The following is a 12,696-nucleotide window of genomic DNA, read 5'->3' as shown; positions in this document are numbered from 1 at the left end:
CTGCAGTAGGTCCCAACTGTAGCAATGCAGTCACTGTGAAGTCTGACTGAGAGAGGTTTTTGTACAGCTCTGTATCACTGTGTTAACGCTCTACCACTGTGGTAACTCTGACAGTAGTAATCTCCTGCATCTTCAGCCTGGACTCCACTGATGGTCAGAGTGAAGTCACTCCCAGATCCACTGCCACTGAATCTAGATGGAATCCCAGACTGAAGGGTTCTAGCCCAGTATATCAGGAGTTTAGGAGCTCCTCCAGGTTTATGTTGGTACCAGGCTAGATGGTTATTGTTATACACATTACTGCTGGTTTTACAGTTCAGAGAGACTGACTGTCCTGGGAGAACAGCTTCCACTGCAGGAGTCTGAGTTACAATGTACTGTCCTCTGGATTCTGAAAAATGTATTAAAAACACAATTAAATATTAAATACATATTGTAATAAGTAGTTCTGAATATACATATTAAAGCCATATATATTACTCCTTTGTGTTTCTTTAATGATTTTTTCGACAATATGAAAAACAAATCTTAACACTGTAACCTTGAAAGCAGAGGGCCAGTGTCTAGATGAAGATGGTGATAAAAGTCATGGTTGTTGTGGGTTCTGTTGTCATGAAGGACAGCTCTCAGTCAGGAAGTGTTACACTCACAGGGCTATAAACACTCCCAGACCACTGAAGTATGCACTGCCAATGCAAAGTGTCCTCTCTATGCAAATGGTAATCCGAGGAACAACCAAAACCATCAATGCTGAGAACAGGATTTGTTTCAACGGCTATCTCACCGTGGTATCTAAAAAATGACATATGATTAAGCAAAAAGTAGGTGCTTGTGCTTCCAGAATTCTAGTGGCTACTTACTATGGGGCTCCGGACAATCTGTTGAGGATAAAATAGGATTTTGTTTGTCTCCCCCCAGTGGTTAGAGCTGGTAACAACGGAAACCTCAGCGTTTCGGTGAACGTAGATAGAGATAAAAACTCAGAGAAAGATATCCCACAGTGACAGAGATTATACAGTAGCATAACAGTCAGGCAATCAAACCCCACTCAAAGGAATTTAAATCTAAATGAGTTCACTTGAAACTAGGCCTAAAAGCACAAAGATTGCTTAAACACCAATGTGCATAAAATACACAAATATATGCATAATAGCAAGCCTATTGTTTTGCAAATCTTAATGCAAAATCAAGATGTCCAGACTGTCATGTGGTTTTGACCAATTCTCGTTAAAGGATTCACTCAAGCCAATCCCATTGAACGGTTTTGTTAAGTTCTATACATGACAGAAATGAATTCAGATAGTCCATTACACTTAGATTTAAGCACCTTTACAAAAGGTTAAATAAGTGTCTGATTTCAGACAAAAAAAAGTGGGATGGATGTTGAGTTTCTTAACAAAGCAACACTGCCTCTTTGATAGATTACAGAACCTCTCCGAAAACAACGCAGGTGACAAGAGAGACACAGGTCATTGTTTAAACACCTCTTTTCCAGAAGTCATTGTTGAGTTATTGCAGCTTTTCTGTGGTGCTACAAAACTGTCTTGAGATGATCCCTAATGCTTCCTCTGTCAGATTGAAATAATACTCAGGTTCAGTCGCGTCGCCCTCGTCTGGCACTGCTCTGCTGTTTTCATGAAGCCCTGGTCAGTCATTTGAGAGATCTCTGTATAAATGTGTTGAAGTTCAGTGTTTCCCCTCAGGTCCTATTGGATTCTGTCACTGCCCCACATGTCGAGGAGGGCTTCAGTCTCCTCAATGCTCCAGGGGAGATCTAGTTCCCATGGTGATGGACAGCTGCCTGATTCTGGAGAGCCTAAAAAGAGATTAGGAGATTGTTTGCTTACCTGTTCCTTGGACTTGTCCACCTGGGACCTCTCGCATGTCTGTGGCGCCGTTCGATTCCTCAGCCAGAGAATCACAGGATAGACACTTGTTCCCAAATATTTGCACAAACTGATCATAGAATTTGCACTCCACTTCTTCCCCTCCAACCCTGGGAAAATAGAACGTAACATTTGGTTGTTGACTCAATGCTTATTCCTCATATCTGGTTAGTTAATGAGCTTTGCTTATCTAACATGAGCTTGGCAAACCTCTGACCATGAATACACAACTGTTCCATCAGTATGGCGTCTTCATAATCAATTCACAATTATATATAGTGGTTATCAATTTCATATCCATATCTTTTCCCCCATGGCTTACTGATTGCTCTCACAGAACTGGCGGAAGTTGGCCTTTAGCAGCTTCACTCTAGACTGGCACTGTTGGGCTGTACTCAGATAGCCCTCGTTGGCCATGGCCTGAGAGATCTCGGTGACAATGTGTCTGTTTTTGGTGCAGTCCTTCAGATCCTCCTGGACCTCGTCACTCCCCCAGATACTGAGGAGGACCTGGGTCTCACTGGCGCTCCAGGGGAACTTGGAGCCGTCAGTTAAAGTAGGGCTAGCTGAAGAGAGACACCCAATGAACACATTGTTTACAATGGGAAGGGAATTGTGATGAAATTAAGTAAAGCATTGATTTGATGAATTAAATATATTCCATCTCAATTTATATCCGATGTTGAGGTGTAATTTATAAAGCAAAGAACTAGACATAAAACAGTAGTTATAAATATTTTGCATTCACTTGTCACGGTGGAAGCTGGCCTTGAGTCATTTGATGAGGGTGTGGCACTGCTCAGCCGTCCTTATGAATCCTTGGGCCGTCATTCTCTGTGAGATGTACTCAAACACATGTCTGTTCTTCAAGCACCCGCGGAGGGAGAGCTGCACGTGGTCCTCACCCCAGACCTCCAGCAGAGCCTAGGTCTCCCGATCGGACCAGGGCATCTTTCTGCTGGACTCTGTCACAGCGTAACTGACTGAGCCCTGGCCTTCAAAAAACAAAAATGAGACATGCATATGGAAGGTATGAGCGGCAGGGATTAATCTGCGCAGGATGTTTTTGGGAGGTTTTAGGTGGCTACTAAAATATATTTTTAAAGATTGATTATGACTAGGGTCCTGATTTGACCTGACCGGGACAACTGCTGGCACGGACACAGGAAAAACACAGGACCCTAATTACATTAGACTTAAAGGTTTAGGATGATGAAGGGGCACCATACATGTTTCCTGATCTGGTTCCTCAGTGGGATGTGGACTGAAGTCATCACACAAATCAACAATCTCTGCATCGAGTGAGAGAGTGTCGTTGCCTAACACCGGCTCCAGGAACCTGTAGTATCTGAAGAGTAAGGGCTCCCCTCTGTTTCTGTAGGTATGACCAGAGGTAGAGGGAGGTGGAGAACAGTGGGAGGTGAAGGGTTAATTTGTAACAGGTCCCAATTTAGGCACCATGACTCGCCTTACCCACAAATAATCTGTGCTTTGCACTTACGTCCTGCTGTGGAGACACCGTCGGTAAGTTTTCCTCAGCCGCTTAACCCTCGAGTGGCACTGCTCAGCCGTTTTGAAGTGCCCAATGGTGGCCAGCTTCTCCGCGATGTCGGCGAAAATGTGCCCTTTGCCAACGCAACCTCGGAGGCTCTTCTGGACCTCCTCGTTCCCCCACAGCTCAATGAGGCCCAGCGTCTCTGACTCTGACCACAGGGTATATCTCATCCCTTCAGCACCTGCTCCGGGAGACATATACATTGGCAACCTCCAGATCATAGGTACGGCTCTGCTGATTTGATTGACTGAGTCTTCAATGTAAACAGATAAACCGTCTGTACTGCCAATGTACCTGTGTCCTGGTCTACTGTTTGATCATCTCTTTCATCATACTCATCAATGGAGACCACTTCATGACCAAGTATTCGCTCCAACTGATTGTAGAACTTGTGTTCTGCTCCCTTTCTTCCACATCTGAGAATAGCAGACAGAAAAGGAAGCCATTTAAAAAACTTGAGATGGAGTATTCTGGCTATGGGTTAGACTAGAGTAAACTTATTTGTATGTTTCTGCAAAATCATATCAACATAAAAACATCAGAAAGTGTCCAATTTAAATCTGTGGGGTACAAACATACTTTTTCCTGTCGTAGCACTGACGGAAGTTGTTCCTCATAGACTTGACTTTCCAGCGACACTGCTCTGGAGTCTTGGAGTACCCCTGGTCATGAATCTTTTCTGATATGTCCATGTAGATGGGGCCGTTGTGGACCAAGTCTCTCAGCACCCTCTGAACCTCGTCCTCCCCCCAGATGTCAATGAAGGCCAGGGTCTCAGGATCTGACCATGAGCCTGGTGTGGTCCTCTCAGAACTGGTGTAGTTGTCCTCTTCTGGACACTCTAAACACAAAACAGCCCAATAACATGAACGTTTCCCTGTTTAGACTTGGAAAAGGTACTTGTGTTGAGGGGACGGCACCTACAGTAGAGCCAGTAGCTAAATATGATGTAACAAACAGGGTTCAATCTGACATACCCATGCAAGGTGTCATCATAAAGATGGCATAGTTTGATGTGAGCTGAACTTTTACCTTGAAGTAAGTCACTGTTTGATTCCTCTAATTGGTCAAGTCTGTCACCACTGTGCTGGAGGAGGGAGGCTGCATCTCAAGTATTAGCTTCAAAATATCATAGAACTTCAAATCAACCTGCTCAGATCCAGATGAACTAGAAAGTGCACAGTTAGAGAGATTGCAAAATTAGAATCAATCTTTAATTCAATTTACATTAGCAAAATGACAAATGTATCAATAATAGAAGCTGAAATTCAATGATTACCAGATGGTTTCCTGGCACTGCCGATAGCCGGCTTTCAATCGCTTTATCCTGGTGTGGCACTGATCTGCAGTTCTGTAATAACCACGGAAGTTGAGCTTTCCCGAAATCTCTGAGTATATGTGACTGTTGTGCGGGCAGCGCTTCAGGTTCTGCTGCACAGTATTGCCTCCCCAGAGCTCCAGCAGGATCACCGTCTCGCCGTCCGCCCAGGGGATCTTCTTCCTGTCCTCTGGCATGCCCACCATAGCCCCTGGATGGATCAGTCAATGGGAAAAAGTGTGTGAGAAAGATTGGCACAATCCATCCACTCATCCACTCATCCATCCAATCCCTAAACTCTTCTTGACTCCTCCTCACAGATATCAAAGAATGAGTCAGATATGCTAGGTTGAGTTTCTTCCCAGTCCTTCCATACCCATACAGAGGTCTTCATGTTGATCTTATTATAGTTTACTAGTGAAAGAGGAACTGGTTAACCAGTAGAGAGAATGTGACCTTACCCCTCTCCTGGGAAGAGTAAACAGAGCGCTCGTTGTCTGCTGATGATGATTCTCTAGACTCCATGTCAAGACAGTTTTCTGACATCTCCACATGTGAGGGAAGCTCATTCCCCAGTATTATCTCCAGCAGGTCATATAATTTGCATTCTACTTGCTCTCTGCCTTTCATGCTGCATTTGGGGAAAGAAAACAAAGCACATTTTCAAAGCAAAGCATTTTTCTGTCTCAAATAGACAAAATGTAAGCCATGGCAGGATATCAAACAAGAATGCAAAGGCCCGAGCATAGATCTCTGTGGGACTCCCAATGCACAAAGAAAATGATTGTTAAACTATAACTGACATACTTGTTCTCGTAGCACTGTCGGAAACTCCGTTTCAGTCTTTTAACCCTTGTCTGGCACTGCTCTGCAGTCCGGATAAAGCCCTGGGCAGACATCCTTTGGGATATCACAGCAAAAAGGTGCCCATTTCTATGCATACCCCTCAATTCCCTCTACATTTTGTCATCTCCCCAATATGTTGACTAGGGTGAAGGTTTCCAAGTCTGTCCAGGGAACACTTCTGGTTCCTTCAGTGGAAATAGAGACAAACATAACAGCAGTGATCACTGATTATTAATAATTTGATTGATTTAGATCAGGGCTGCCCAACCCTCTTCCTGGAGATCTACCTTCCTGTGGGTTTTCAGTCCGACCCTAATTTAACACACCTGATTCTACTTATTAGCTGTTCAACAAGACCTTAACTATCTGAATCAGATACGCAAAATTAGGGTTGGACTGAATACAGGACAGTAGATCTCCAGGAAGAGGGTTGGGCAGCCCTGATTTAGATTAATCACATTGCACATTCCAAATGTAAAATCAGCTGTATTAACATTCAAGCAGTTTGACCTCTTTGTAAGGTTGTGGGCAACATGCTGCATGCTAACACACATTAGTCACTTTCCCAAGAGCCAATGTTATGTGATTTACCAAGAAAGGCACAATCGGACCATACCCATCTCTTGTAGACCAGAGTGGCCAGGGAACTCCCAATCATCAGTGTCTTTTATCTGGTCATCTCTCACCTCTTTAACATCATAGGTGACCTCAGGAACCATTAAGGGGAACATGTTCCCAAGTATTCACTCGAGCAGGTCAAAATATTTACACTCCACTCTGTACATAGGGAATGGTTTCAGTGTGAGAATATAGACAAGCCCATTTCAGGGATATTTCAGGGATACTGTGCATATGTACAGTCGTGGCCAAAAGTTCTGAGAATGACACAAATATTAATTTCCACAAAGTTTGCTGCTTCAGTGACTTTAGATATTTTTGTCAGATGTTACTATAGAATAATGAAGTATAATTACAAGCATTTCATGTGTCAAAGACTTTTATTGACAATTACATGAAGTTGATGCAAAGAGTCAATATTTGCAGTGTTGACCCTTCTTTTTCAAGACCTCTGCAATTCGCCCTGGCATGCTGTCAATTAACTTCTGGGCCACATCCTGACTGATGGCAGCCCATTCTTGCATAATCAATGCTTGGAGTTTGTCAGAATTTGTGGGTTTTTGTTTGTCCACCCGCCTTGAGGTTTGACAACAAATTCTCAATGGGATTAAGGTCTGGGGAGTTTCCTGGCCATGGACCCAAAATATTGATGTTTTGTTCCCCGAGCCACTTAGTTATCACTTTTTCCTTATGGCAAGGTGCTCCATCATGCTGGAAAAGGCATTGTTCGTCACCAAACTGTTCCTGGATGGTTGGGAGAAGTTGCTCTCAGAGGATGTGTTGGTACCATTCTTTATTCATGGCTGTGTTCTAAGGCAAAATTGTGAGTGAGCCCACTCCCTTGGCTGAGAAGCAACCCCACACATGAATGGTATCAGGATGCTTTACTGTTGGCATGACACAGGACTGATGTTTTATTATTTTTAGTTTTTTAATCCATTATTTTACCAGGTACATTGACTGAGAACACGTTCTCATTTGCAGCAACGACCTGGGGAATAGTTACAGGGGAGAGGAGGGGGATGAATGAGCCAATTGTAAACTGGGGATTATTAGGTGACCGTGATGGTTTGAGGGCCAGATTGGGAATTTAGCCAGGACACCGGGGTTAACACCCCTACTCTTACGATAAGTGCCATGGGATCTTTAACCCACAGGTGGCTGTTGGCACCTTAATTGGGGAGAACAGGCTCATAGTAATGTCAGCAACGGCATAAACTGAATGGCATCAAACACATGATTTCCATTGATACCGTTCCATTCACTCCATTCCAGCCATTATTATGAGCTGTTCTCCCCTGAGCGTCTCCTGTGCAAAAAAATACATTTAATCAATAGGGAGAAATACACATATAGTTTGGGTAATTCATCTTCCGGGGTGTGTGTGCATGTTACAGGTGACTGATACACAAGTAGAAGATTCCGGGGCCAATTTCTTGGAGCTGGTCCAAACCCTGCTACAAGACCCAGGTGTGAAAGAGAACTTCTTCCTGGTGAGATGACACTCTCCCTAATTTTCTCTCCCTCTCTCTCTCCCTCCCCCCTCTCACTCACGGTTAAACATTTTCTATATATTCTAACCCCTCAGGAGGTGTTCCCAGTACAGTACGGGCAGAAGTATGACACAGCACTGGAGATTCTCCTGTGGGAGTTCCTCTCCAGACTGGAGGAGCTGCTGCCTGTACCAGACTTTGCACAGGTGCTACCACTCAACATTGTATTTCACAACACATACACACCTTGACTATTGCCTTCAGTTAGCCTTCAGAATACAGCATGTATTGTATTAAACTTGAACCTACCACTGCTAATGCACACCCGTGATGACTAAGGGCACTTTCTCAGGTGGTGTCATGGCTTGATGGGGCCTCCTCAGTTCTGGATGAGTGTTTGCAATCTGCGACTCCGCCAGAGGAGATGAAGGCTTTAATTGAACATCACAGAAATCTTGGACACATTGATGTAAAAGGTAAGGCTGGCTCAGTGGATAATTATGACTGATGTGTCATGATCTTTGCTTTGATTGTTAGAATTATACATGTATTATTTGACTAGCAAACGGGTGAGAAGTCGCAGTGATTTACTAAGCCTCTCATTCTCTATTTCTCTCAGACACTTGGTCTTTACCTATGGACGACTGCATCCTCCCCTCTGTCCCTCCTTCCATTCATGAAACTGAGGACTACTGCTGACAAACATACTCAAATACACTCTGATCGCCTGCAAGAGGCCACACCAATCTCAAACCATCCAAATAAAGAAGAGATTATTGAGATTCCCATTGACCAGCCAAATCTGGGGACTGGTAAGAGGAGGATATCTGAGAGAACAAGACAGAAGTGAAATGAACAGAGGGACAGAATTGAAACGGATGAAATTGTGGAGGAGGGAACGTCATTTTCAGCCAATGAGAGTAGGAGAGGGCAGACTCTGCCCTCGAAGAGGAAAATGAGCGACAGTTCGGAGGTTCGCCAGAAACAGCAAGTAGATTCACCTCTGTTTCAGTAAGAACCGATATTGAAGTAGCTCATTTTGGCGTGTCTCCCAGCATGCCTTTGATGACATTGTGTTTTTTTTGTGGGGGATTTTAAATCTGCTTTATGTGAATTTCTGTGTTCCTCTTTTACAGGGATTCTCCAGTGAACATCGAATCTTCTAGTGAATCTCCTCTCATCTCGATATGGGGAGAATACACAGATGTGAAATCTCTGTATATTATGAATAAATTTGAAATACAGTACATGGTAAAAGAAAATGCATGACAGTTTTACTTACCCTTTTGTGTCAAGAACCCCAAGATGCTGCCTATCCCATGACGACTGACACCAAAGTCTTGGTCGGATGATGAGACTCTAAACCTTATAGACATTTGGGGAAAAGACTCTGTGCAGCGAGTTCTGAAAGGCTGAGTCAAAAATCGCCGCGTATTCACTCTCATTTCCAAAAATATGTCTGAGAGAGGCTACATGAGAACTGTAGAGCAGTGTCAGACCAGGATCAAACGATTGAAGAACAGCTTTCGTCAGTCTCTCCAGCAGAAGTGAGTACACTACAGAAGAACATTTGCTATATATATATACAGTGCCTTGCGAAAGTATTCGGCCCCCTTGAACTTTGCGACCTTTTGCCACATTTCAGGCTTCAAACATAAAGATATAAAACTGTATTTTTTTGTGAAGAATCAACAACAAGTGGGACACAATCATGAAGTGGAACGACATTTATTGGATATTTCAAACTTTTTTAACAAATCAAAAACTGAAAAATTGGGCGTGCAAAATTATTCAGCCCCCTTAAGTTAATACTTTGTAGCGCCACCTTTTGCTGCGATTACAGCTGTAAGTCGCTTGGGGTATGTCTCTATCAGTTTTGCACATCGAGAGACTGACATTTTTTCCCATTCCTCCTTGCAAAACAGCTCGAGCTCAGTGAGGTTGGATGGAGAGCATTTGTGAACAGCAGTTTTCAGTTCTTTCCACAGATTCTCGATTGGATTCAGGTCTGGACTTTGACTTGGCCATTCTAACACCTGGATATGTTTATTTTTGAACCATTCCATTGTAGATTTTGCTTTATGTTTTGGATCATTGTCTTGTTGGAAGACAAATCTCCGTCCCAGTCTCAGGTCTTTTGCAGACTCCATCAGGTTTTCTTCCAGAATGGTCCTGTATTTGGCTCCATCCATCTTCCCATCAATTTTAACCATCTTCCCTGTCCCTGCTGAAGAAAAGCAGGCCCAAACCATGATGCTGCCACCACCATGTTTGACAGTGGGGATGGTGTGTTCAGCTGTGTTGCTTTTACGCCAAACATAACGTTTTGCATTGTTGCCAAAAAGTTCAATTTTGGTTTCATCTGACCAGAGCACCTTCTTCCACATGTTTGGTGTGTCTCCCAGGTGGCCCGTGGCAAACTTTAAACAACACTTTTTATGGATATCTTTAAGAAATGGCTTTCTTCTTGCCACTCTTCCATAAAGGCCAGATTTGTGCAATATACGACTGATTGTTGTCCTATGGACAGAGTCTCCCACCTCAGCTGTAGATCTCTGCAGTTCATCCTGAGTGATCATGGGCCTCTTGGCTGCATCTCTGATCAGTCTTCTCCTTGTATGAGCTGAAAGTTTAGAGGGACGGCCAGGTCTTGGTAGATTTGCAGTGGTCTGATACTCCTTCCATTTCAATATTATCGCTTGCACAGTGCTCCTTGGGATGTTTAAAGCTTGGGAAATCTTTTTGTATCCAAATCCGGCTTTAAACTTCTTCACAGCAGTATCTCGGACCTGCCTGGTGTGTTCCTTGTTCTTCATGATGCTCTCTGCGCTTTTAACGGACCTCTGAGACTATCACAGTGCAGGTGCATTTATACGGAGACTTGATTACACACAGGTGGATTGTATTTATCATCATTAGTCATTTAGGTCAACATTGGATCATTCAGAGATCCTCACTGAACTTCTGGAGAGAGTTTGCTGCACTGAAAGTAAAGGGGCTGAATAATTTTGCACGCCCAATTTTTCAGTTTTTGATTTGTTAAAAAAGTTTGACATATCCAATAAATGTCGTTCCACTTCATGATTGTGTCCCACTTGTTGTTGATTCTTCACAAAAAAATACAGTTTTATATCTTTATGTTTGAAGCCTGAAATGTGGCAAAAGGTCGCAAAGTTCAAGGGGGCCGAATACTTTCGCAAGGCACTGTATATATATATATATATATGAAATATTCTTATTAAATACTTCTTTCTCTACATAGTTGAATGTGCTGACAACAAAATCACACAAAAATGATCAATGGAAATCAAATTTATCAACCCATGGAGGTCTGAATTTGGAGTCACACTCCAGTGGAAAACCACACTACAGGCTGATCCAACTTTGATGTAATGTCCTTAAAACAAGTCAAAATAAGGCTCAGTAGTGTGTGTGGCCTCCACGTGCCTGTATGACCTCCCTACAACGCCTGGGCATGCTCCTGATGAGGTAGCGGATGGTCTCCTGAGGGATCTCCTCCCAGACCTGGACTAAAGCATCCGCCAACTCCTGAACAGTCTGTGGTGCAACGTGGCGTTGGTGGATGGAGAGAGACATGATGTCTCAGATGTGCTCAATTGGATTCAGGTCTGGGGAACGGGCAGGCCAGTCCATAGCATCAATGCCTTCCTCTTGCAGGAACTGCTGACACACTCCAGCCACATGAGGTCTAGCATTGTCTTGCATTAGGAGGAACCCAGGGCCAACCACACCAGCATATGGTCTCACAAGGGGTCTGAGGATCTCAGCTCGGTACCTAATGGCAGTCAGGCTACCAGTTAGACCCACCCCCAAACCTGTCATGCTGGAGGATGTTGCAGGCAGCAGAACGTTCTCCACGGCGTCTCCAGACTGTCACGTCTGTCACATGTGCTCAGTGTGAACCTGCTTTCATCTGTGAAGAGCACAGGGCGCCAGTGGCGAATTTGCCAATCTTGGTGTTCTCTGGCAAATGCCAAACGTCCTGCACGGTGTTGGGCTGTAAGCACAACCCCCACCTGTGGACGTTGGGCCCTCATACCACCCTCATGGAGTCTGTTTCTGACCGTTTGAGCAGACACATGCACATTTGTGGCCTGCTGGAGGTCATTTTGCAGGGCTCTGGCAGTGCTCCTCCTCCTCCTCCTTGCACAAAGGCGGAGGTAGCGGTCCTGCTGCTGGGTTGTTGCCCTCCTACGGCCTCCTCCACGTCTCCTCATGTACTGGCCTGTCTCCTGGTAGCGCCTCCATGCTCTGGACACTACGCTGACAGACACAGCAAACCTTCTTGTCACATCTCGCATTGATGTGCCATCCTGGATGAGCTGCACTACCTGAGCCACTTGTGTGGGTTGTAGACTCCGTCTCATGCTACCACTAGAGTGAAAGCACCGCCAGCATTCAAAAGTGAACAAAACATCAGCCAGGAAGCATAGGAACTGAGAAGTGGTCTGTGGTCCCCACCTGCAGAACCACTCCTTTATTGGGGGTGTCTTGCTAATTGCCTATAATTTCCACCTGTTGTCTATTCCATTTGCACAACAGCATGTGTGGGGGGTTCTCCATTTATAAACTGTGATACTGTATTTACTGTCGTTGCTTTGGTCTTTTTCACTAAATTTCGTTTTTCTTTCATCACAACTGATGAGGAAGAGTGTAGCCACATCAACATTGCCAGACTTCCAGGAACGCTTGCGAAACAGACCACGCGTGGTTTGGGATTTGAGAATTTAATGAGAGAAAGGTTGGACTAAATTCCTGAGTTGTTCATTTTCTCGAAATCTAAAGACACAACCTAGATTCCATACAATGTCTCAAGTATTTTAACATGTTTTTACTCCGACCTCCTGAAATCGACAAATTGACACCTTTTCATTTTCGTCAAAACTACTTTATTTGGAAGGAATGCCTTTGATTTGCCCGCACATGCGCAGTTTGTCGTGAGACGCAACGACGTACTTC

General features: G+C 44.1%; 1 pseudogene; it reads right to left on the bottom strand.

Moving 5' to 3' along the window:
• Nucleotides 1-2,204: 2,204 nt before the first annotated feature.
• Nucleotides 2,205-6,324, bottom strand: LOC110490769 (annotated as a pseudogene).
• Between the last annotated feature and the right edge of the window lie 6,372 nt (nt 6,325-12,696).

Source organism: Oncorhynchus mykiss, chromosome 15 (genome assembly GCF_013265735.2).
Source record: "Oncorhynchus mykiss isolate Arlee chromosome 15, USDA_OmykA_1.1, whole genome shotgun sequence".
Lineage (NCBI taxonomy): Eukaryota > Metazoa > Chordata > Actinopteri > Salmoniformes > Salmonidae > Oncorhynchus > Oncorhynchus mykiss.
Note: the sequence above shows the minus strand (reverse complement) of the source record. Positions and strands in the feature narration are given on the sequence as shown.